This window comes from Mastigoproctus giganteus, chromosome 4, assembly GCF_048544385.1.
Source record: "Mastigoproctus giganteus isolate SK-2022 chromosome 4, ASM4854438v1, whole genome shotgun sequence".
Lineage (NCBI taxonomy): Eukaryota > Metazoa > Arthropoda > Arachnida > Uropygi > Thelyphonidae > Mastigoproctus > Mastigoproctus giganteus.
Window position 1 is genome coordinate 32,275,194 of NC_143578.1, and position 27,212 is coordinate 32,302,405.

Here is a 27,212-nt window from a genome sequence, read left to right on the forward strand (position 1 = left end):
GTGTTCATGTGTGTTTCCCATGTAGATGTGAGGGTTAAAAAGCAACATGTTAATTCTAACATATAATAAATCAATAAAATAAAAATATTTTATCATTTTAAGTTTGTTGAATTTTTTGCTGATTATTAAAAACTAGTTTAATTACTTAAATGTAATAGTAAATTACACTAAAGGAGTCTTGGACCCGGATACAGCAACCCCCCTTTCCCCCTTCTTCTCGGCGGGCCTGACTTAGGCCAATTAAGCCAATTTAAAAAAAAAAAAAAAACAGAGAAAGACATCTAACAAACCATGGCCTTATGTTTTACCGCAAAGAACACTACATAAAACTCTGCAGATACTTCGAATTTTGACTATAGCAAAAGTTCGGGTTTCCCATGCCAGTCCATTGCATGTCTCATTAGTCTCGACCAGACCTTTATCGAAAAAGAAAACTTGGACTTAATGATAAACAACCGTATCAACTTATCTACGAGGATGACTAACAGACTTGCGCTTGACTAGTTCGCAGATATTAATATCTTTCATAGAGCATTCGAAGAATTAGCTACTAGAATGAGCCTAAAAGGCAACTTAATCACGACAATTCTGCTCTCGTGGGGTAGCACAGTTGGTAGGATCGCCGTCCTCCCCACACCGGTCAGTAAAGACCTTATTTCGAATCCCGGTGATGACAGGAGGAATTCTTATGGGTCTTTTCACAACGTAACTGAGTTAGTCGGTCTCAGAAGAGAGTAGCATGGTTTTTTCTCCCGGAAACTCGGGTTTTTTGTCCAACAAACAGAAAATCAACCTCAGAACACACGCCATTTACAGAAATATATACGGAGCACCATGGCCTTAGTTGCCGATGGGCCTAAAACCCAACAAAACAACAACAATTCTCTGTATAATCTAAATAAATAAATTTTCTGTTTATACTCCATAACGCTCACAGTTGTTAAGTTATTGCAATTTTTAATACCATTGCTGAATGTTAATGAGCACTCCTGTTAATCTGGCTATGTCTTTCCAAAGGAATAAACACTTTCAAATAAACTAATAATTGTGATCACCATATAACTCATTCCTGTCTTGTTTTATACACATAAAGCGCAAGTGGGAATAGGGAAGTTGAAGAGCTCGTGATTACAACTGTAGTTTATACACGCCTCCCATTCAAGTCGAAAGTACATAAATGAAGTTTTCGGGATTCGCGTTACACCCATCAAACACTAAATAGTTCCATCATTTGGGAATGCGCGATTATTTCCTGTCTGTAGTTGTTTTTTGTTCCCTCGATTAACTTCAAGTCCTTTGGATTGCGCGTGTTCAATTTTTCAACTAATGGAAATAGTTGTACTGTGGTGTGTCATTTCACAACATTTCCGCTTTTGCGTGACCTACGTAGGAACGACTTCAAGGGTATTCGTGCATGGCCTGTAAAAGCAGGTAGGGAAGTCGACGATAAATTTCCAACATAGTGACTCTTTTTCACAGTGCTACAAAGCAGTCTGTTGGACTGTCTAAATATAGATTATTTGCCTATCAGTTTTCTGTAATGGAGCTTCATTCACACAATCAGATATTCATATCGATATCTACGGTATGTATCCTGATACGTTACAGAGGCCTATATTTAGAAGACAACTCACATTGTTCTAATTATAGGGGAGGCTTCCTTCTACAGATAAATACTTTTGAAATTCCTTATTCAACTGAAGTGGAAAATGCAGATTAGCAATTGTCAGTTTTGGATAATCGGATTCCTATTTCTTAGGTCGCGACGAGGTAATGTTCCATTTATCCTGTTTCTGATACTAATGTGACACAACTGTTATGCAAAACTGGCAATTTTAAACGCTAGTAATCCAGACTTGTTTATTTCATAGATCAATGAAGTTTTAAACTCACCAAGTCATCGACCTGATCTGCTGTCCCCTTTTCCTCAACTCTTTCCCCTCTTGTTAACTGGGTCAATCGATAAAGAGTGGACACTTAACCACAAAGACCAAACTCCATTCCTACCCTCTCTCTCTCTCTCTCTTTTAGGTCACTTCACTAATCTATCATTCAGACACGTTCGATTATTTTTCAATCGATTATTCTTATCCGAAGATGGACAGTATATGTCATTAGTTATTATTTCATCATAAAAATCTGAAAAAAGAAAGAAAATTTCGAGTATTATAGATTTTTTTCCTTTTTACAGATTTTTTTTACTTTTTCTGTTAAAAAACAAACAAACGTCAGTTTCTCGGAAGAAAATGAACTAGTAAAAATTCTATATTCAACACTGGATTAATCAATCGAGGATAACGAGATATAAAGTGAAAGAAATTCTATGATTAAAAAAAAAAAAAAAAAACAGCATGAAACCTCCCACAGTGATATTACGCTCACTTGTAAAAAAATTAGAAGCCTTTATTCAATTTCAAGTAGAGCCACCTATTGCCTGAATTACAGCCGGGACACGTCGCAGCATGGATTCCAGTAGGTGTCTGAGGTAGTATAGCTTCAGATTTCACTATTTTTCCATCAGGATATTTGTCAGCTGCTGTATTGTGATCGGTATACAGCTGTGAAGCTGAATTGCTCTTTCCAATATACCCCAAACATTCCCAACTGTGTTCAGACCTGGAAAATTAGGCAGCCACTTAGCGGTTGGAAATTTTGGAAACGTTTCTAGAACCATTCAGACACAATATTTGCATGGTGGACAATCGTGTTGTTGTCTTGGAAGAAACCATCGAAATCCGAGTGAAAACGCAGAGTTGCAAGGTGAAGTTGGTCCTATACGACAGAAAGATATTCATTGGAGGTAACACGACCTTCTAACAGAATGAGTGGAGCCAGTTCATACCAACAGAACATACCCCACACCTTGATACCGCCTCCAGCCGCTTCAGTGGTGGTCTCGAGATAGTCTCTGGCTACATGGCTTTATAGGATTCACCGTTCACGCCACAATTTCATCTTACCACTGGTGAGATAAAATTGTGAAGTGTAAATAGAGACTCGTCAAACTACATGAATTTTTTCCAGATTCCAGTCTTGGCGTTCGTGGCATCACTCCAGTCGAATCTTCTGATTTTTAACCGAAACAAGTAACAACTACCAAATCCCAGCTTCTTCAACTTCTGCCACATAGTTCAATTGGAAATGGATCTTTCTTTACCTAAATTGCATTTTTAGTCATTTGCTGTACACTGGAACTTGTATTCTATCGCACAATTCGCTTTAAATTCTTGCCGTCATGTTCTTGTAATACCGACTTCCTGCCGCATGTCTTCTTTTTACAGCAGCATTTTCTTTTCATCTTTCACTCATTGTATACTTGAGAGAATTGTATACTTTTCTCAACTGTGGCTCCTGCTAAACTTGCTCCAACAATAACACCTTTCTGAAAATCGGAAAGATCACCTGTCTTCTCCATGATCGGATGTATTAAAAAGTTCCAGGAAAGCATACAATATTTACTGTATGTGATACCAAGAAGCATATGATCATACCATGTGACAATTTAGATTTACATACCGTGCGTTTAATTATCCGTTGACATAAATTGCAAAAGATTTCTAATTTTTTGGCCAGCGATTGTATTTTGTAATGGTCTCCATTGTAACATATTCATACTCAGTAATGATTATGTGCATAAATAAAAAAAACAAACAAATACAGTAATTTATTTAATTTATTTATACAATTTACGCCAGTTCAATATTAATAAAATTCGTATTATAATAAGAATCAGTTTAAATAGCAAAACATAACACGAATCAATGATTGCTTTGATTATATATTTTTCTGTATTTCTAATTGCTTTTTTTTTTGCGAAAATTTGCGAATTTGTCTTTTCGTAGTTATTTATTTGTTTATTTTTAGTTCCTGTTTGTGTCGCTTGCTGTCGCAGTGATCGATGCTTATCGTTTGTTTTAGCATTACCGGATACCGTTGTTAGCGTGAAAGATCATTTTCAAAGCGCAAACAATTTAAATTATGTTTACGAGGTAAAACCAGCCAAGAAAGATTATCAAGACATGGTATTGTGCACATTGAGAATGAATGCAAAAATAAAATAAGTAGATAAATTCATGTCATTGGAGACTACTTTAAGGAGCTGAAATTCAAATATCTTGAGAAGTAAATATTTGCTTAAAACGTTCGTATTTTATTGATTACTGTACTTCTATTTATTTGTGTTTAAACTTTATGAAATAATGTCAAAAGTTTCGAAGAGCGGGTTTAAATTACACTGCTAAGTATTATTGAAATTATAATTTTGAGAACGAAGAAGATAATTACTGTATTTGTGTATCTAATTTCTTTAGTATTTAAGCAGTAACTTACTGTACCCTTGAATTACTTAAATTGTGAAGACACACAACATATTTTATTTCGTTCAAAAGAAAATACTATCTTTTCTTTTATAAAAGTTAATTTTCATTTCTAGAATTCCTTGAGTCCTGCCAAAAATAACTGAATCCCAAGTTCTGTGGGTAGGCTGACCCGGTGACGTCAGCTCCTTATCTCACAACTCTCTGACCCTCAGGTCTAGCACTATTTTATCTTATAACCATTGTATCCTTTCATACCTTTTGGAAAAGGCCTATTCGAATCCCGTCTGCATAAGAGGGACCTTTGTTGGACTTTGTGGTCAAGTTAATCGGTCTCGGCACACAGTTCGATGGTTTCTCCCCTCCTCGAAACTCGGGAAAACATCCTGCAAAACAGAAAAATCGATCATCGCACATACACATGAAGTTCACAGCATGTTTACTGCATGTGGTGCTTTATTTCTGGGAAATTCAAAATTGTCAACATGATCGTGCCTTCCATGATCTTAGAGAAACAAATAAATGAGCGTGAGAAGGAAAAAAAAATAATAATAATAAGAAGAATAAATAAATAAATAAATAAAGAGAAAATTCAACTTACATCACCGGCAAAGTATATTATAGAGGTTTCTGTCGCAAAAGTTTTTCTTCATCAAGTACCTATGTACATATATGGCCCTACCAAAAGTATACGGATACCCTCTCAAGGCAATGAATGGTACAACGAGATGCATGCAAAACAGGAACAAATTTTAGTGTAGGCGAGGCAATTTTTTTTTTTTTTTTTTTTTTTTTTTTTTGTGACATCGACACACTGCATGTGCTAAAAATAATTCAGTACCAAGCCCAGAATTTTGTTTTTCTCTGGCGGGTCTTTGTCAGGGTGACAGAGAACAACGGGCAGCCGGGCTACCTCCTAGCGGTGTGTGTGCGGACAACGTGGGGTTCCACCAGTGACCCTGTGGCCAAATGCCAGGACATAACAACAGAACCCAACATAATACCACACATTCAATATACAACACTTTTCTGGCATTTACAGTAGTACTGTATTTCTTCACAGCGTACGTATGGCGCAGGTGCGGGGAAACCATAGGTGGCTCCTGACCCTAACACTGTGCACACTATGCGTGTGCTAAAAATAATTCAGTACCACATCCAGAATTTTGTAATTATTCGACACCCCACCCATTTTGTTTCTTATCTTAAAATTTATAGTAAAGCCAACGATACGCAACTTCCTTTGTTTCGGGCCAAGACATGCAAACAAAAGTAGGAGAGAACAACGGTTGTATATGTGTGTATGATATTATTTAGATAATAAATATATACAGATATACTCCACTAAATAGCAGCTCTATTTTAATACGCTATAATTATACTAGAACAGCGGTTCCCAACCGAGGGTTCGCGAAAGTGTTCCAGGGTGTTCTCACTAAAAATTCCGGAATGGCGTCTGCTTAGATTTACATAGGTATATTATTGTAAACTACAAAATATAACTAATAATAAACAATAAAATAAACTAAAATTAAATAAAAAGTAAAGAATTGCCAAATAAATCTCCCACAATTCAATTCCTTATAATTACTGTACTATCTTACAGTATATCATGTTAAATAAATATCTAAAATTATTTCTTGACTTAATTAATGTCTTAGAGTATGAAAAAGGTTGTTTATGTATGGGTAATGCGAGATATAATCAGATACATGCATACTACCTAGGTAGTAGAAATGATGGAAGTGCATTGCCCATGCATAAACAACTTTTTTCATACTCTTGGACGTTTAGTCAAAAAATAGTTTAAGATTAAACCATGCACACCATCAAGCATCTCTCATATTGTACAGTTATACTTCATAACCGGGTTGTCGCTATTGCAACAACAGGGTACCTGCACACCCACTGATGAGTAAGCCAACAAGCTTCGAATCGGTGCCATCTGGGTGGTGGTGGTATCCGCCGAGAATAAGTAACATTAGTCTGGTGAAGTGACTTATTCAGAACAGTGCAATACCTCATCCACTCGTTTTTAAGGTTCATTCACAATATGGTAGTAGAAATGATGAAAGTGCATTACCCATGGCCAAACAACCTTTTTTAAATAAATGTTTTCCATACTATTTTATTTATTTATTTTTTCCATTCTCAAGGATGATTGTTACGTATAGGTACTTTTTTTTTTTAGAACCTATAGTACTTAGTACCGTGCATGGGTTGAAAAGATGGAAGAAAATATTTGTTGACATTAGACTTGAACTTCTATTGATTGTAATTTTCAGGAAATACGTATGAAGGAAGGTTGTTCCAGAGAACAGAAGTTGAATGAATAAATGAGGAAGAAGAAAAGTTGATTCTGTGAGTTTGAAGTTGGACAGTAAAAGGATGTTCACTGGTTGCATCACGTGTTCGGACTGTTTTGAAAGAGAGAGCGAGAATTTTTAGAAGCCAATTCAGAAAAACAGTGCCCATGGAAGTATCCATAACGGCCCTCTTTTGAATGGAATCTAGAAGCCCACGAGAGGTTTTGGGGACAACGCCCCAGATGTGGGAACAATATTCCATGGTAGGGCGGATTTGCGATTTGTACAGAATGAACAGCTGTTTGGAAGAAAAGTAACGCCGAGAGGGAAAGAGGAAACCAAGTTTTTTAGATGCAGAGGAAGCAATATTTGTAATGTGCTTGTGCCAAGAGAGAGAGATTAGAAGTCAGGGTACTCACAAGATCTTGCCAAGAAATCGGAGTGTCATCGAAGATAAGCATAGGAGCAGAAGAATCCGTTTTGCGAGATATAAGACAGGACTGAGTTTTAGAAGGATTGAAATTAAGTTTTCTTTACCCCACTGGAGAATTCATTTGGCAGTGGATACGCGAGAAGTTGAAGCTGTTTCAGCAGGGCAGGGTTTCTCAAACTGGAAGGTGGAAAGTAATGTGCTATCACCAGCAAAACTATGGATAGGATTTCCAGTCAATGGAAGAAGGTCATTAATATACAAGAGGAAATCGTGGGGGGGACACCAGCATTAGTGGAGAAGTAAGAAGACAGAGAGCCGTCTACCGTCACCCACAGTGAGCAGTAGAGAGGAAACTGGATACATAGTTACAAAGCTCACAAACCATGGGTTTGTGAGTTTTGTCATTTGCTCTTGTCAACAGCAATTTTTGACATGTCATTGCTCTTGTCAAGAGCAATAACATTTCAAAAGTCTTTGAAATGTCAAGAGCAATGGTTTGAGTTTCGCCAAAAACTTTTCCATTGAATTTGTCCATAGATGTGCAACTTCTTCTTCAAGAGGAGTGTTTCCATTTACAATGGGTTTCCTTAGCCTACAAGCTATTTTTTGGTAGGAATTTTTCCCGTCATAAAGTGCGGTTCAAGGTATCTTGGTCAGTTAAACCTCGGTCTGTCATGCACTCCCGTTCTCCATCCATCCATGTCCTCCTAGGTCTGCTTCTTCTCCTTCTTCCAGGGGGTATCCATTCCAGGATAGCCTTTGGATATCTGGGTTCTTGCATCCGTTTTACATATCCATACCATGTGAGACGCTTTTCTTTGATAGTGTCAATACAGTATTCTTTTTCACTTCCATTTTCTCTCTTATGTCTTCATTCCGTTTTCTGTCTCTTCTAGAAGTTCTTGCATAGACATACATAAGCTAAAATATCGCCAGTGGAACGACACTGACGGAATCCATGCTGGCGATCGTTGACCAGATGAAAGATTTCCGGATAGTTTAAGAGTTGGCAGCTAATTTATTTCTGCATTACTTTGGAAAGAGTAGAAGTAGTCGCAATGGGACGATAATTGGATGGAAGGAATTTGTCACCCTTTTTAGGAACTGGCTGGATATGAGCAAATTTCCAAGCAGAAGCAAAAACACCTTTGAAATAAGAAAGTGAAGCAAGACGACACAAAACAGGAGTAAGTTCACGGGCACTGGTTTTGAGAACTAGTGGAGAAATGCCATCAGGACCTGGAGCTTTCGTAGCATCAGATTCATCAAAATCCTTCTGACGGAAAACCACAGGATTCATTACATGGAGTGTACTGGGAACGGTTTGAGGTGGTTTACCAAGATCATCAATACATGAGTTGGAAGAAAAATAGGTTGCTAACAGGTCAGCTTTATCTTTGGCTGATGTGCCAATAGAACCATCTGGTTTTGACAGAGGCGAGAACAGAGATGGGCAAAAATTGCTGCCAATACCTTTGGAAAGACCAGAATGCTCGGCTACCATTTGTATAAGAAGTAAGTTTTCTACTCTTAGCCTGTTCAAAATCTAGTTTGAACTGATTAATAACTGCAAAGTATAAATAATACTTAATAATTTTTATTACGCAATGTCGCTTATAAAAACGCAATGCTGGGAATATTTTATAATGAAAATTCAGTACTGTACTTTTATACGATTTCAGAGAATATAGGCTTAGGGGTTCGCGATAAAAATATTATGTTGAAAGGGGTTCGCGAGTCAAAAAAGGTTGGGAACCGCTGTACTAGAAGAAAATATTAAAAAAATCTCTGTATATTCTAATTAATCGGGACAAGAAGTTTAAATCCGGGACTCTTGAATTTAAAATTAAATTCTCCTCCCTAACAGCTTTCAGCCACTGTATACAAATTATCAGTCGTATCTTTCAGAATTATTCGTTGTCACCCTCAGAGCCTGAAAGCATTTTAAACTAAAACGCGTTCTTGGCATTTATTTTTAAAACATGTCACGTGCCACTGATCAAGTGCTTTGCGATTGGCACGTGCTGACTGAGATATTTGCTGAAACTAGCGTTATTAAAAATTTTCCCCTTTTATACTTTACAAACGAGAGTAATGAAAGTCCTAGTCTCAAAATACCAAAAACTATAACTTCTTAAGTCGCGTGTTCTGTCTCTTAGCACGTCTCAAAATGTAACTCTAATTGTACAAAATGATTTTGTTCCGCTCTTTCAATTTCGATCAATTCAAACTTGATTCATTGTCTGACAAGCATCCGAGGAAGACACTATAAACACAAGCGAAATAAAGAAACCAGGGAACTCATCAGTTCTGCTAGCTGGGTTCACTAAGTAACGGCCAAACTAACAAAAGTAATAAACCCGTTTGTGCCGTATTCCGTAATTCTATTTTTTCTTCTTTTTTTTTTCTGTTCGTAGTTTTTCCTTACATCCCTGGAAGCTAATAACCCTGTGTGATATGGTTCATCGACTGTTCTCCGCTCTGTCTATTTTTTTTTCTTGTTTTTTCCCTACATAACGACCGTCTCTGCAGTTATTCGACCAAGTTTCCACTAGACAGTGTGCAGTCAATAGGGAATTTTGTCTAAGAAACCTAGAGTGCCCGACTGTGAACAGAGTAGAAGAATATATGAACGCATAGGATTTTTGTTACTCTAATTGTACTCTTTATTGCCCGTAAGTTGTTTTACCTTTTTCAGTTCGTTTTGCTTTAAGAAACTAAATAAATTGTAGTTTGTGTTTGAATATTATCGGACGTATCCTTTTTTTTTTTGATAAATGCCAAAAGAATTAATGTTCAGCGTAGGTCATCGTGCACAAATTAAAAATCGCTTCTTCACCTCGTGGTTTAATTATTTATGTTTGTTTTTTTTTTTTTTTTTTTGGCAATTTCGATAAACTCATAAAACTAGAGTGATATGCCTTTTCCATTTTTTCGCAGTAGATGTTCATTTAATTAACATGCTATGTTCATTCAATTTACTAAAACCTTTTTTTTTTTAAAAACAGAATAGAAGCTTTTATGTCGCAGACCACCTAAAAGTCGGTTCTGGTCTACATTTAAGTATGGATTATTAAGCGCACTACACTTAATACTTAAAAAAAATCATAATTATTACTTAATTTCATGTTTTAAAAAATATATCAGGTGCAAGTACCCAAAAAATTAGTTTATTTAGTCCCTAGTGTGCTCGCATCTTAGGTCGAAGCTGTTTCTTCACCACCATGTCCATCCGCACATAACTCAACTTCCAGTTAGCGAAAATATTTTATTTCGCTGTAAAAGAATGAATTACTAGTATAAAAATTAACAGAATTTGTCTTCAGTGCCTTAAACACCTCAATCCGATCTCCCCTTAGGTGTCTAGTTGTCGAACTTTGCAATCCATACCTTCATGACTAATCTGGTCGCCCGTCATCTCTAGTTCTGTGTCTTATTTTGGCAGTCTCCAGACCTGAATACAATATTCTAAATGCACTCTAATCAACGTTTACTGTAGAAGGATAATGGCGTTCTTCTCGCTACTAGAAAAGTCATGAATCATCAGCAAGACACCATGTGCTTTTCTATCTGCCCGATTACTCTTCATGAAAATCTAATGATATGGAAAATACAGTACATATTATTAAAAATAAAATGATTATGGTAACAAACATATTCAGAGTTTTAACAACGTGATTTTCATCCCTAACAATAAACTAAGAAAAGCTGTTAAGCACGTTAAAATATTTAATTTGTAAGTATACACTATATCAGAACTACCGTTTTATGGAAATTATATGACTGTCATAACAATTGGAGTTGTCACCTTTTCAAATATCTGATCTGGAGATTATTGGTGCAAACCTGAATTTTTCTCAAAATACGCATTTTTGTATTGCTTTCTTATGAAGTTTTTTGCACCTTCGTCAATATGACTACCATAACCATTAGATAATATGTTATGGTAGTTATATTGAACTATTGGCAGTGTCCAGGATGTTTTAGTATCATGTATTAATTGTGTTGGATTTTTGTATTTAATTATTAAATGTGAAAAGTTGAACTGTAAATGTTGACCAACAAAAGTAATCCTGTTTTTAAAAATGTATGATTAGTGGTTTGATTTAACAAATGCGTAATTGGCTAAGTTGATGTGATTGGCTAATTTAGGGTCTTTTATAATGTGATAGCTTGCATATTTGTTGAATCAATGACAGTTTGAAATTGATTGAAAGTTTAGTACAATAACCTTGGTAGATAATTGTACAAAAGTTCCTTCTTGCCGTTTATCAAACTGTTCTGGAGGTTTCCCTATACTTATTGACAAAATTAACGACCAAGCTAAACTGTAAATTTGGTCAAATCAAAGGACTTTGTTGTCTAACCTGTATTTTACACTAATATTATACTACTGATAATAAAAGAATTTAATGATCTGGCTATAGAACTGTGCAATCGTAGAATTGAACAGATGCAATGATCAGTTTTGGAGTCCTACCTTTTTTTAACGGCTTTCAAAGAAAGCCATTTAGAGAAACCTTTGCAACAGTGTTTTTTATCCTTTTGTTTTCTCTTTATAATTTTTGTTTATCCATAGATCACTTTACTTTTTTTATTTTCGTAGCTAACTAAAGTCATTAAGTTCTTTACTGTAACAATAATAATATTTGGGAGTCTTTGACATCGGGTGGTGATAGGAAAAGGATAGTCTTACTTCTTTGAAGCTGACCAGTTGCACAATAACAAGCTGACAAGTTTTACTTAAATACCAGTGTTAGGATGTACCCGCTGATGAGTTTTATGCAAAACAAATTGACTTGGTTGCGTAGCAAATGAGTTGATGAACAGCTGATGAAAGCTGGTAAAGAAAAGAAGATAACTACCGAAGTGTGTTTAAAAGAAAAGCTAGTGAGGTTCACGCCCGGAAGTAGTTAAGAGAAACCAGAACCTTAATTAAAGCTAGTCACTTTGTTGATGATAACGTTAACGACTTTTATTTACAATAAAGTCATTACTACAATGACTTTCATGCAGTTCAGATGCCTGCATTTCAACTGGAATAATTTGGCCGAGGGGGCGTAGCGAAGTGAGATGGTGGGGCAGTCGCCCTCGGCGAAACTTGATGGGAATGCAAAATTACCTTTTGGCATGAAATTTCTACTGGGAAATAAAAGAAGGCATATAAATTATCCTTTTTTGATTCGGGTTCTGTGTCTTCTATCCAGTGCAGTTTCACCTGGATTGGAATGGTGTTAATGTTAAATTTATTATTATTGGAGTACCAAAAAAAAAAAAAATAATAATAATAATAAATAATCAAGCACAACTTAATAGGTGCATTAAATTCTCTATAAAATATAGTCGCATTGTTATCTTGGATTACGAATAAAATTGCAGTCATAATTTCAATGTGCAGCAGTCATCTTTCTATGAATAGATGAGTAGTGTTTGAGTGAGGTTAATAGTAGAACGATTGTTCCTTTTGCCTAGTAGCATTAAAGCATCCTCGATTCAAATAACTATAATTCAAAGAGGCAATTATCAGACAATATTTATTTCTTTTGCCTACTAAAGGGTTCCTTTATGATTCCTTCCATAGAAATACGTTTTAAACGAAGATAGATAATAAATATCTTTATAGCTTACTAAAGTATTTACAGAAGGCGGAAATATGAGTCACGTACCAAAGATTTCGCATCAAATAGAATTGCTGGCGGGCTCATATCAAGATTTTGAGCTAAATGACACACACCGATCTCTATTTGACAATGCGGAATCAGTACCTCCACAAAAACTTGCCAAACTGGATATAAATGAGTCAGTTAATTATTTTTTTTCTTATGCTTAAGGTGATGAATATTTACCAGCTTCTGCTGCATAACTGTCCTTTTCCGTAATTTCATTTTACACTCTGTCCGATAATTTTTACAATGATTATTTGCCATTTTCGTAAACAGCAAATACAGTACAATGCGAAATTATAATTTTAAAAGAATTTGGATCGCTTGTTTATGGTGGTTTTGTAATTTTAGTTCACTAAATTGCCACTAGGTTGGAATTTCCATATGTATTTTTTTAATCTGTTTTTTTTTTTTCCTCCGATCTCTATCTCACCAATAATGTGAAATTTATAGAACTAGAATTACAAGAAGTCATCTGTTACTGAAGAAACTGTGTCAATTTTTTTTCGCTTTTCATTTACTTTTTTATGATGTTGCCATTAATAAAACATTAATAGACCATTTACTGTGGAATGATAATTATTCCACCAGCTGTTTTTACCTCTCATTGATGACATTCCACGCACTTACTACATTATTAGTTTTTTAAAATTGGCATAATCTAACACACATGAAGGCACATATGATACTTAAGAATTCATATAAAAACATTAAATTACTTTTCTAATGTAATGTGGTGCTTTGTAACTCGTTTGCAATAAGTTTTATGAAGTCATATTGAGAACACGTATAAAGAAAGCTTTTTTTTTTTTTTTTTTTAATTCTGTGATTTTAATTTTGTTTTTATTTATTATTATTTTTAGGTGGGGAAGAGCATTTTATCAGGGGAAATTTAAGTAAAGCAGATGTTCTTATAAGTATAATTTTGAATCCAAACGAATTTTTCATAACAAAAAGTAGGGCCGTCTTCAAAAGTTTGTATGCCTTGTGCTAATAACGTGTTTCAGTACGCCATCTTATAATTGATGGAATACATATTTTTAGGGAGTAAATACTAAATACTGTATTTAATTTTAAAAAATTTAAAAGTAAATATAGATTTTATTGTTCATAAATAAAAAAATCTTACAAAAACAACGAAAAAGAAAATATTAAATAAAAGAGTCAAGTCAAATAATCAGTTTATAAATGGATGAAAAATAAAATAATTTAAATGTGTTTCTTCCAGCATTTACTTTTAGCAGATCGATAACTTTTGAAAATCAGTACCTTCAAAAAATGCGATTGGCAGTATAATTAAGCTATTATTTCACTTATTCAAATCAAAAGAAAAGGAAAAAACATATATTTTTGTTACATTAGGGAGTTACTCATCAGGTGGCAACATACTGATGCTACTATGTAGAAAGAGCATAATTGTCCAGAATTTAATGTAATAAATATTTCACATTAGGGTTACCCAAGAGAAAACAATCTCATCCACCCATATGTCCATAAATTGCGTGTGTTTTCTGGTCGGTTTGCCTGTTTTGCCTTTTTTTTTTCTTATTCTGTATATTCCTTTACTATCTTTCCTTTTATTATAATTTTCTTTAATTTTTTCTATGCCCTTTACGTTTCCTTTTAACCCTATACATACCCGTTACTTTAGTATTTTTCCCTAACAGTTGTCTATCTTTGAAACAAGAGCTCTTCCCTGACTGCTATGTTAATTCTCAATATAATCAGGAGATCCAAGATCTGATAATTATTTTCTTTACAAATATGTATATTGGATAGAAATTGTATATCTCATGAGCAACTGAAGCTCACACACAAGTTTCTATTTATTTATTTATTTTTTTAATTGGCATTATCTAACGCACACGAAGTCGTTTATAATACATAAAAATACATATAAAAACGTTTAATTACTCTTTTAATGCAATTTAGTCTTATTTTACTTTGATATTTCTTTTAAATATTTATTTTTCCTTCAATATTTACACTTACTTCGTTAAGCCTTACCATTTTCTTTTCTCTACCTGACATATTTCCTCTCTCTTTTTCTATTTTTTTCTTCCACAACTATTATAATACTTGTCCGAAGTACATTCTTGTCAATCGCTAACATGTATTTGCTATGTTAATAGCAGTCTAAGTAATGAACTCTACCTTAATATTTACTTTCTAACACGTTAAAAGCATTAATCATACATTGGCCTATTCTCTTCTGTAATTATCTCAGTTCTGCTATGTCAGTGACAGTTCTGATGACTTGCATTTACTTTCTTTCACGGCATCTTCTCTCTCTGATAATCCCTTCTCTTTTCTAATGCAGGACGTTTGTCTAAGTGTACCTAAGTATAGTTTAATTGCAGAACTGATCTCCTAATAATTTTGAGTGTAATTACCATGTGGAGCTGCTGTCTCTCTGGCTGATTTCCTGGCACCCAGACCATCTCTTGCAAGTAGGAATCTGTCCACACAACTTTTCAATTCGCTATTTCCAGATCTTCTTGCTAATAGAGCTAGACGCCTGAGTAATTTTGGTTTACTTATTCTTGGTTTATAATACACGACAGGTCGAAGTCCGTCAATGGGACACTACATCACAATTATGGCTATCGACTGTTGATTGCCATCTTTTCTTTTTTAGTTCTCCTCAGCTTCACTTTTTTCATCCTTCTCATTGTATCACATCACATCAATGTTTCTATTAACTATTAAAACTTAAGATAAGGCACGATATACACATTTTAAAACCAAATATTCACACCTCAAAGTCAAACTGCCAGTTCCATTCTGCGCCACTACAGGGTTCCACCCCTTATTGCTTATTTCCGCAGAAATTCACATATATATCTCTTTGAAATTTAATAACTCATTCTTATCAATTAGAAATGATCCAATGAAAACTGTTACTTCTGAGTGGATGCTTTTTTCTGTTCGTCTAAACCTTCAATTTTATAAGGATCCAAATTTCTTTGTGAATGTGCATTTTTGTTCATCGAAAGTCTTCTCTCATGCTTGTTTACTTCCTTTAGACCGGTATACTCAAGCCGTTTCTCTTTGATGCTTAGCGGGCCTGTTCTAAAGTTCCTCCCTTAAGATGTCCCGTTTTAAGTACGTCGCCGCTATATTCGAAATTCTGGATTCTTCACCCGTCGGCTTATGCCTATTCCTAAGGGAATATGGAAACATGGTTTCCAGATGACGTATTGTCATTAGCACCATGATGCTTCCAGGTGAAAATGATGTCAGCCACTATTGATTTAGTTGGAGTCTTCTGTAATTGTACGAACAGACTGATTGCAAATAGGCATCCCATTACTCAGCGATTTCCAACGAGGAATTGGAAGTCGCCCAGTTCAATGCCTCCGTATATGTTACTGTGTTTCATTTACTCGCTTGCTTCTAGTGTGAATGCAGCGCTTTTTTTTTTTTTTTTTTTTTTTTTTTACCTACTCTTGACACATTAATGGTGGTTAAGTTTCATTTTCCCAAACCACAGGGGTGTCCAGATACTTTTGGAAATCTACTGTAGCCAAGCTACGCATTTATATACAATACTATTCCTTCAGATTCAAAAGTATTATTAAAATTTAAAATCAATAGTAATATTAAAAGAAAAAAATCAATTAATTGAAAATAAAAATATCAGTGCTTTAAATATAACGCACTGCGTACATTTGCCTAACTTGGGACTATTTTAAAGTGCCGAGAATCATTCATAGTTTTACAGTCACAGAGCATTATTTACTGGAGAATGTTTTTGATATTCCTGTGATGATCCATCGACTAAGAAGCCCCAAGAAAGCATAACAGTATTTATCAGATAAGGAACTAGCGATCATATCATGTGACAACTAACATTTACATATACGTTTAATTATCTATTGACAGCAATTGAAAAAGATTTCTAATATTTTGACGATTTCGAAGTTGGAATTTGGTAAGGTCACTGCTCATTTAGTCGAAAATAAAAAAAAAAAAGTATGCTGGAGATGTCTTTTATTAAGTCATTATAAAGGGTGTTTCAAAAGTATTTTTAAAAAAATTCTGGGATATATTTCAGGTAAATGGCTTTTAACCCCTCGAAAAGGATTATTAGAATCCTTCCGGATGTAATGAAACCTCTAAAATATCCTAATAGCAACTGCAATAGTAAAGTACAGAATAATTTATGTGCTAAGCTTAATCTGAAGTCATTACAATATTTTCATTCATCTTCTGTGTCCTCATCATAAAGCAGATATGCATAATGAGTTAACCGCTGAAAAAGCGAGTAAAAAAATTGGATTCATGATGAAATAAAAACAGTTTCATCAGCGACACAGTTTCTGACATGTGAAACCTTGTCGGTACTGGAGCAGATAATAATATCCTGGACTAATTGGGAAACCTTACAAGCATTTTACTCGAATGATTGCAGTTTTATTCAGCCAGTACTCGATCACTGTTTACTTAAAAACATTATTTTACAACTAAAAAAGTGAATAAAATTGGTCTGCCGGAATGAAAGTTCATTCATTTTAAATATACCGTTAAAGTACAAAAATATAATTCATGTAATTATGCAACCAAATCTTTTCGGTTACTTTCCAGATAAACGAATTCATTATTTATTATTTAAATATTAAATATGAAAGTTTATTCATTTTAAATATACGCTGTGAAAGTAAGAAAATAGAATTCAAGAACTTGTACAATTCTTTTCGTCTGCTGTCCAGATAAATGACTATTTTTTATTATTTAAATATTAAATATTTAATATATTCATTCATTCTAAATATATGCTAAAAGTACGAAAATAGAATTCAAGAAAGTGTACAAACAGATCCTGTCGTCTGCTGTTCAGACAAAGAAATTTATTTGTGATTATTTAAATATTTAAATGTTAAATATTTATTTAAATACAGATTTATAATGATACATATACTCATAACACTTAAAATCGTACTGTGACAATACTTAAATTACTGCTTGCATTAATTATAAGTTCATAATAATGACACCATTTACAAAAAAAAAAAAAAAAAAAAAAAAAGCGCTTGTTCTATATTTGCAGATTGGCACATTATGGAAGTTTAAAAACTCATTACAAAAGCCGGTAGTTAGACAAATGATATGTAAATGAATGTTTAAAAAATTAATTTCTTTTTGATATCTTAATGAGACAGATAATTTCGTGATTGTATACTTAAAATGAACAGCTGGGAAGGTGTAAAACAAAAATTTCTTTTTTTGCACCTGCCATGCACATGTGTTAAGATGACGTCATTGTTTTTTAATCTTTTTACAGATCACCATGAAGCACGTGTTACTTGACAAGCTTACGATGGAGGTCAGCTGCATGACGCTACCGAAAGGTGGGTTAACTTAAATGTATTTTTTTGTTCTGATTGTACTCGTTTTGTGTACACTTGTAGCAATAAATAAATAAAAATTAATATAATTTTTTTTTCCTTACGAGAAAAGCGTTATTAAAAGGAAAACATCTTAGGCCTTGTGAATCATCCATTATTCTATCATTCGCCTATCTACCATTCACGGTCAGCTTTCAGTGACTTCTTATTTGGACAAGCATTTGCATGCTCAAAACTATGTACAGTAGGCCTACATTTTATTATTTGTCGTAAATGATGCAGGTTTTTTTTTGTTTTGTTCAATGTCCGCTTTATTCGTATAAATATTTAAGCAGCATTTTTTTTTTAAATTTCCATAGTTATTTAAGTAAATGAATATTTGAGGTTTAATATTCTAAAATAATGTTCTTGTACTCCGGCACGACCACCAGAGTTTATAATAAATCAATCAATATAAATTATTAATCGTATTTAGCAATCACGAGCTTGAACCTGGTCCCAAAGAGCGTGTGTTACTACACTCGCGTCCTGAACACTCGGCTACGTCAAGCCTGACTAGCAGTTTTTCAAATTGTTAGTCTATGTGAAAGATCATGAATTTATAAGAAAATATTTAAATTGCTACATTTTTATTTTATATTTTTATACAAATTTAAACTAAATTTTAGTACTTAGAATGTATCTGCTAGATTTGATTTTCTAACTAGTTTCTTATTCATTTTCTATCTTTTATGCTATATTATTGTTTGAAAATGTGCCTCTTTGGCAAGTACAGTGGCTACGACCGCTGTTCGACTTATAATTATGAAATATCAGTATCAATACACTGACATTTCATAACTTTAGCTTAGCTGCTGTGGCACGTAATCCAGTTTCGAAACTGTATTTATCTTCAAGCAAAAACTAGTGTCTTTCCTCTAAGTTTCAAACACTGATACTTATTCAGACCTGTCTTTGTAATTAAAGTTTAAACGGATCTCCTTTGTCAATGAGATAATTGAAGCACAGTAATTTGTTGCTACAGAAATATCTGGATTTACTTGTATGGGTAACGAACCATGTAAGACGGTAGAAGACTACATTTTTTTTTTTTTTTTTTATCTACGTACCATTGCAAAAATACTTCGACGTCCAGTTGAATAGGCTGCTAATGTGATACGGATGAGATGACTGGAATCAAAAAAACGTATCACTTGGTCAGCTTCCTGCTACTGATAGTCATGCAAGTCACCACGCTAATGTGCAAATACTTCCTCGATTTTCGTGTACAGAAAAGTTCAGGACGAAAGCTGATAGGAAGGGAAAAAATGCAGTTCGCTACAAGGAATGACCGAGGTTAACATAACAAAAAAGGTTACTGAACTTTGTTCTGCACATTTTTAAAGAATTGTATGCACACACGAGATATTATGAACTTGTGAGGGAATTTAATGTACAGTATAAGGAAGCGTTAATATAAGTTTGGGAGACAGATTTCAACGTTAACTGGAGCAGGAACGCTAGAATTTTTATGATGTCAAAAAATCATCATAAAAAAGAAAGAATAAATAGCGTTATTTTGAAGAAAAAAATTTAAATAAAAAATAACACAATGAAAATGGTGTCGATACTTCTTAAATATTTGCATACTAATATGACTGTGTCGATAGGAAAAGCATACTAGAACTGGACAAATACGCGAGTAAGTACGGTGAAGATTTTTTTAAAGCGAGTCGTACTTTCTCATGATCTATCAAATTTCGTATTGTTTAGGTTAGTGTTAAGGCAACTCATGTCATGAGGAGTAGATGCTGATGCAGGTAGCGCAGTGGATATAATTTCCCCACATGGGATGGAAAAGGCTTGAGTCCGAAATTTGTCAGTGACACGAGGGATTTTTATGGACTTTTTTCACAACGTGGTCCAGTTAGTCGGTCTCAGGTGAGGAGTGTATGATTTTTTCTTCCGGAAATCCGATTTTTCCGTCCAGCAAATCGGGCACAGAATATACGCAATTTACAGACAATATACTGACTCCTCAGTGCCTTAGTTTGTTTGGCGTTTAACACATACACACACGCAGGCACGTGCGCGTAAGTATTCGAAGGCTGGTTTGCTGTGTAATGAAAAAAACTTCCGCCCAAGGATGGTTAGTTGAGTTTTGAAAATGCCTCGGTCATGAGAGTAAGTGAAAGCAAGACTGTGTCAACATTTTTAAACGCCCAGATACAAACAAGATAATGTTGCCCCATCCCATTACTTACATGAAAAGATCCCAGCAATAGTGCATTCGTTTTTTCGCTTCCCCAATAAATGAATTTTGAAAACAAAAAAAAAATTGCCGTCAGGACTAGAAAATTTATCTCGATGAAGATGATTATTCAATTTTTTTTTTTGATATTGTGAGACTGTTGATATTGCGACAACTTTCTAAAGATTGGTGACCCATCGCATACTGTCTTCACTAATGGATTTTCTCTTATGTACGAGCTTGGGCCCCCTTGTGCAATCTCCGGTATCAGGGGTGAATTTGTGAAATCAAGATGTTGTTGTTGCAGGATTTTAGGACATCGGCGACTAAGTCCATATTGCTCCGTGTATATTGTCTGTAAATTGCGTATGTTCTTCGGTTGATTTTCTGTTTGCTTGACGAAAAAACCATGACACCCTCGCCTGAGACTGACTAACTCAGCCACTTTGTGAAAAAGGCCCATAAAAATTCCTCACGTCATCGACAGGACTCGAACTCAGATATTTTCCACCCGGTGTGGGGAGGACGGCGATTCTCCCAACAGTGCTACACACGAGGACTGAAATCAAGAGACTGTCTAAAGAAATTGTTCGCTGTTATTGTTTCAATAATGAGTGCAGACAGGGTGAGTGGGGGTTCTTGAAGTGCATTTAGGTAACATCATTATAAATTCGAATTGGAATACAGCTTGCTTGTGCGTCTCTATAGTAATGTCTTTTTTCGCAAATGTATTTTTTTGGGATAATTAGATTAAATTATCTGATGATTCTATTTGGAGAAACTTATGGCACGCCTTGGGCACCCGTGTAACAAGTTTCCGACCTCTACACCAGGTGTCCAAAATCATCTATTGTGTAATACAACAGAGTAATAGAACTTTCATCTTTACACAATTATTAATCAATCCTATTTTCAGATAATTTCGAAACAGATTCTCTTAGAATATAATAAGAACTTCTCTGTCTTTTGTCGTAAAATAAAGTTAAAGTTTTTTAGAAATGTAACTTTTTAAAAAAACATTTTCTGATCTTGTAGCGTCCATTCCAGTTGTGACAGCTGACCAACAGTCATAACTAATTGGCTTCACGAACTGGCACTTTAAAGGTAAGAAATCTCTATTTACTTGTCCGATTGCTTTGGCTGTTATCTTTTTCAAAATTTTATCTTTCTAAAATCATTATTTTTACCTTTTTTGATATTTTAGAAGGAACGTGCAACCATTTTAAAAAGCCTGTAATAGTAGCAGTTTTCATGAGTCATAATCACAGGAACTGTGACAAAAGATTTATAATTCAGCCTACCTCATTCAAATAGTTATACAAGCTATTTAAGAATACTGATATTTTTTTTTTTTTTTTTTTATGGGCAGTCACAGTTTTGCGAGTTATAAATGTTACTATATAACGATCGTGGGAAATTGTGTTTATTCCAAAAATAAAGCAAATAACCAGTACAAAAGGGCATTTATTTTATTTTATTATTATTTTTTTTTCCCCAGCGTATTCAAGTAGTCATGATGGTTGCACGGATTTCTCATCCAGCAAAGTGGAAAACTGGCCATAGAATACGCCCAGTTTATGGTCTTAATATACTGTATTTCACCCCACTAGGTGCTTTATTCAAAAACAAATAATAAATATACATTCAGCGATCACTGAATTATGACTGTCCCATCCTTAATAGATTATGTGGCACAGCTCGCAATATAAAAACCTGAACAGCTTCGTATGGTAGAGCAGTGGTAATTCTCAGCTGGTCGTGTAAGTAGAAGTGATAAAGTAACAGTTATGGGATGTAGTAAAAATATCACGGAGTTTCAAAAGGACATGATTGTGGGAATTTAACATCTGTGGTTAAGGTGTACAATGGTGTCGAACGGGTCAAACTACCTCCCGCCGACAGAACTGTAAAGGATTATGCAAGGTGAATGTTCGTGTAAGTGAAGAGTGCAGCGCGCACAGACTGCAACAGTTGATATCGCAATGCAATATGAGGAATGCAAGAACAATATCCCAAATGACGATGCGCTGCACACTCAGACGTATGGGGATCCACAGCAGACGGCCCAAGAGACGCCCTCTCCTCACAGCTAATCATCGTCGACGGCGAATGCTTTGGTGTCAACAATACGCTAGTTGGACACTGGAGAACTGTAAACGAGAGTACTGCTCAGATGAGTCCAAATAACTGGTGCAATACGCCGACGGGCGCCTTCGTGTGTGGCGGCGCAAGCAACATTCATTTTTCATTCATTTATTAATTACACACAATATACAGTCTCAAGATTATGTACATAAAAGTATATACATGATTTATATACAAGATATATTTATATATAATTATATGCTCTGTACATATCATTAAACACTCGTGTATGTATGTGTGTAAGTCTGTTCTTTAATCAGGGTAGCTCCCAGGCATAAGCCCAACTCTACCTTGAGAACTTGTAAATATATAGTCTTTACCAAGCAGTCCTGGAAAACTATGTTGAATTTCGTGGGTCTGATTTTACTGTAGCGCAATTCGCGCATGAAATCCCACACCCACTGGAGGTAGTGCAATACCAGTGAGTGCCAGCAATCCTGCTCCCCGGGTTGCCCATACCAGGGAGCCAGCATAAAATATATATATATATATATATATATATATATATATAATAAAACCAATAATATTCAATAGTCTGGATGGCACAACTGTAAACCAAAATCAGAGTTCGACTGAATATTTCCTCATTTGCTGTTCTACATGCACTGGAACCTCCAAACCCAATAAAGGTACTGTCCAGCAAATCTCCAACTATAAGCCATGGATAATAGAACCATTAGAGCACCAGACCCGACGCAATGAATCAGGTCCAGAATCCAGAAGGGAGTATTCATGATCGCAGCACAAAAGACAACTAACCAGAGCACCAGACCCAACACCATGAATCAGGTCCAGCACTCCAGCTGCTAGCCAGAGGTAGAAACCAACAGTGAAACTCCATGAAGACAATCCAGTCACCAGGTTTGCCTCTCAAAGAAAGGCTCTGAGAACAGTTCTTCTTGCAAAAACAGCAGCTGAAAACTGAAATGAATTAAAACAGTCACGATCTGCAATAAGTAAATGTACTGTATCAAACGATAAGCTAGGAATATGTGCCATCAAAGTCTGCCTTTGGTCTTCACACTCCCGACGTAAAAAAATTACATGCAACTAAGTCTCCTGTTCGCCCCATGTACAGAAAGGATCTGTCTCCAATCTTCTGTCATATAGTTTAGCCCTAAGTGAGCCATGTCCTGTTAATATAGAAGGCGCAAACCAAGATGCCACGGATTTTGACAACGCATATTTTACCTGGGGAATATATTTCCTCGTCACAGCTCCAACATCACCACTTTCCCATCTGGTCTGCCATAAATCCATTAATTTATTCCATATTCATTGTTTTTCTTCTTTAATATTATTCTCCAAATCGATTGTGATATCCAAAAACGTTAACAACATACCCTTTTTCAATTTGTACAAAAAAACCTCTGTAGACAATAAATAAATCCAATGGCATGGTACCAGCATTTACCTGTAGGGCATTTATAGACGCTGTTCTAGGTACTTTCAGTAAAGTTAATAACATAGAGCGCTGAAGCGATAAAAGTTTCGATCGAATCCTAGTTTTAGTTACCACAGAAAACCAAGCAACAGCCGCATATGCCACTATCTGGAGAAAAATAGTCTTATAATACAATGACAACACCCTCTTATTCAATCCCCACTCCTTACGAGAAATCCTATCAATGGAGGCTGTAAAGTGTCTTACTTTTACATTCAGGTGTGAAACGTGGCAAAAAGGAAAGTTTGTCAGCTATGATTAATCCTAAATAAGGGATTAATCATCGCTCCTGACCACTTGGCTAGTGGTCAGGAGCGAGAGTGCATAGCACGCGTTCCTTGAGTGGACCGGAGTTCAAGCCCGTGACTACTAAATACGATAAATATTTGTATTGACGATTTATTGTAAACTCTACTGACTTGGTTGTCGTGCCGGAGTATAAACAGAAAATATTTAGTTTTAGCAACATAAGGAATCTGAACTCCGTCTAAAAGAACTTTTGGAGGTCTGCCGTAATGAAATTGTTTCTTAAAAACCATAAAACAGGTCTTACTTGCAGAGACCTTCAATTTGTTCAGTTCGGCCCACTGCATTAAATCATCTAAAACTGACTGTATTTTTCCTTCCAATATAAGTCTGGAGCGCCCAAAAACTCCAATCACAAGGTCATCAGCATAGGCTATATGAACAAACTCTGTACCCTCCTTAACAAGCCACTGATCTAAAACTGCATTCCAAAAGAGAGGTCCCAAAACCGAACCTTGAGGACAACCTCTCGAGACACCGGCACTATATGACAGATGACGTGCACGCACATTAATAAATCTGTCCTGAAAGTTGACCTTATAGTGTTAAATATGTAACAAAAAAAAAATCAAATTATTATTTTAGGGTTTCCCGTAATTAAATACATTAACCCGTATTTGTGTCTGTAAATTGCGAATGTTCTATGGTTGATTTGCCTGTTTTGCTGGACGAAAAAACCCCAGTTACTGGGGAGAAAAACCTTGCTATCTATGCCCGAGACCAACTAACTCAGCCACGGAGTGAAAAAAGCCCATTAAAGTTCCTCGCGTCATCGACGGGATTCGAACCCAGGCCTTTTCCACCCAGTGTGGGGAGGATGGTGACGATACCACTGTGCTACCCGCGCAGACGTTAAATATGTAACAGAAAGTCCATGGATCCATCGTGCATGATACCTACCATCCAGGCAGGTGGCAGTGGTTGCTTAATTTGCTTGCAAGAACTAGAACCACTGGTGCGTATGGATCAACGTTTCACTGGTATCGTCTACCGGCAGTTCTCAGGAGACCATATGCACCTTGCCAATTGCATTATTTCCCAGACAGAAACGGGGTCTTCCAAGACGATAATGTGCCATGTCATCAGACTCGCACTGTGTACGATTAGTTCGAAGAACACAGTGAAGATATCACCCATCTTGATTGGCTTCCAAATTCGCCTGACCTCAGTCCAATTGAACACCTGTGGGATGTTTTGGAATGAGAAGTGAGGGATATGGACATGCAACCGTTGTCTATTCCGACACTGCGAAAGCCTTGCAGGGAGCATAGCTGCAAATACCTAACGGACAGCTTCAGACATCCAGTGGAGTAACTGACTAGGCGAATAGCGGCTGTTACCCGTGCGAACGGTGGCTCAGCACGGTATTAGGTAGGTGGTCATAATTCAATAATCACTGAGTGTAGCTTCTCGCTGCGATATCTCAGTAGCCAAAATACCCCCCCCCCCCCAATTTATTGACCTTAAAGTTGGAAAGGACATATTATGCCATTCTATGCTCTTTTGCTCAGTTTTTGAGAAAAATGATCATCCAAAGCGTATTACTGAATTTAAGGATGTTTTCATCGTGATTTCCATATTTTTGAATCTGCCATTACCTGGTCATTAGTGGTATTTAAGTTTGCTGAATAATAAATAAATGAATTTAACTGAAATAATGAAATCATATTTTTCCACGTCTCACCATAAATTGCAAAACCATTTTTATCATGCCTTAACATATAAACAATGTTTAAAAAAACAAACCATCCTTGATGTAATTTTGGTTCTCCACTCGAGGTCACAAAAAAATGAAAGATGGGCGAGGGTTGTTTGTGTCAAAAGAGCCCTCTGGCTCTGACCCAAAAATGTTCATCAGAATTTTTTTGCCGAGCGCCAATTAGAGCTAATAGCGGACAAAAGCCTTCAAGGTATCGATCTTGTCAAGACTGTGTTTCTTTTCTTTTTCGTAAGGGGGATACCATAAGCAGTTAAATCCTTGCTTATTGCGAAAACCGTAACGTCAAGGTTGACTGGCCGCCATTTGTCCAAACGAGGAAAACCACCCTTTTATTTGTGTTACAGTTATGCGATGGCTTTCAACATCTCTACTCCCGAAGACATTAACTTGGAATATTTAACTATTAAAAATGCCGTTGTCGTCGAATTTGGATAATTGACTACCTCTCATCATTCACGTTCAGCTAGGCAGAGCGTATATTCAAAAGTACGATAGACAGTTCCGAAGAAGGGTCATTACCTATTTGTCCAGAGCTCGGCTGATGGTGAGATTGACAACCCCGCACTTCCGCTAAAGGCTAGTCCTTGTGTGTGTGTGGCCGCCTCGTGATTTCTGAATAGTGAGAACAATACAGCCCTCTTTTCCGTAGGTTGTCTTACCGCTAGATAAACGCAAGTTCCGCGTCTAAGAAAGTGTACGTCTTGACGTCTATTTTGTAACGTTACCGTCCGCATTACAAATTACTAGAGCATACTAACTGATGGTACAATCTTTTATATGTTTGACCTATATCGAACACCCATTGGACACCGAGAAATAAAAGAAAACATGCTTACTTTAGAGCCCCACCAGCGAAGAGTCGCCTTTTATGATTCATTATGGAATGATCGTACTTTGGATGCATACATTGGAAATAATAACCTGCCCGAATCTACCGATTATGTCAGGTAAAACATTTGAATTGATATTACTGTATTATATTTATTATTAAGTTTGATTTTTAAAATGATTTAACTTAATTAATTGTGAATAATTTGCATAACATAGCATGTAAGGATATGCAGAATTACTGAAAAATAGCTTAGGTGTTTTGTTCAGGTTTTATCGTGATAAATTGATTTACTTATTGATAATTAGCGTGTGTTGATTGGCATTCACTGATTTCCTAATGGTAAAAAGGTGAACCGCAGCCATTATCAATCCGCTGCAGGATGGGAGTTTCCTCAATTCATGTTGAGGGAAATGAACCATAATGCGCCACGCTGGTCTGGGTTGGTAGATCGACCGGAGCAGTCAGGGGC

The 27,212-nt window shown here is 35.7% G+C and overlaps 1 protein-coding gene across 1 annotated transcript in view; it reads left to right on the forward strand.

The window, feature by feature from the left end:
- ninaC (STKc_myosinIII_N_like and MYSc_Myo21 domain-containing protein ninaC) overlaps positions 1-27,212 on the forward strand; it is a 262,582-nt gene that overhangs the window by 28,089 nt on the left and 207,281 nt on the right. Inside the window, exons 2-3 of the mRNA XM_090371467.1 lie at positions 18,003-18,069; positions 21,332-21,400. The gene's annotated coding sequence lies outside the window, so the exon portion shown is untranslated. The remainder of the gene's footprint in view (positions 1-18,002; positions 18,070-21,331; positions 21,401-27,212) is intronic.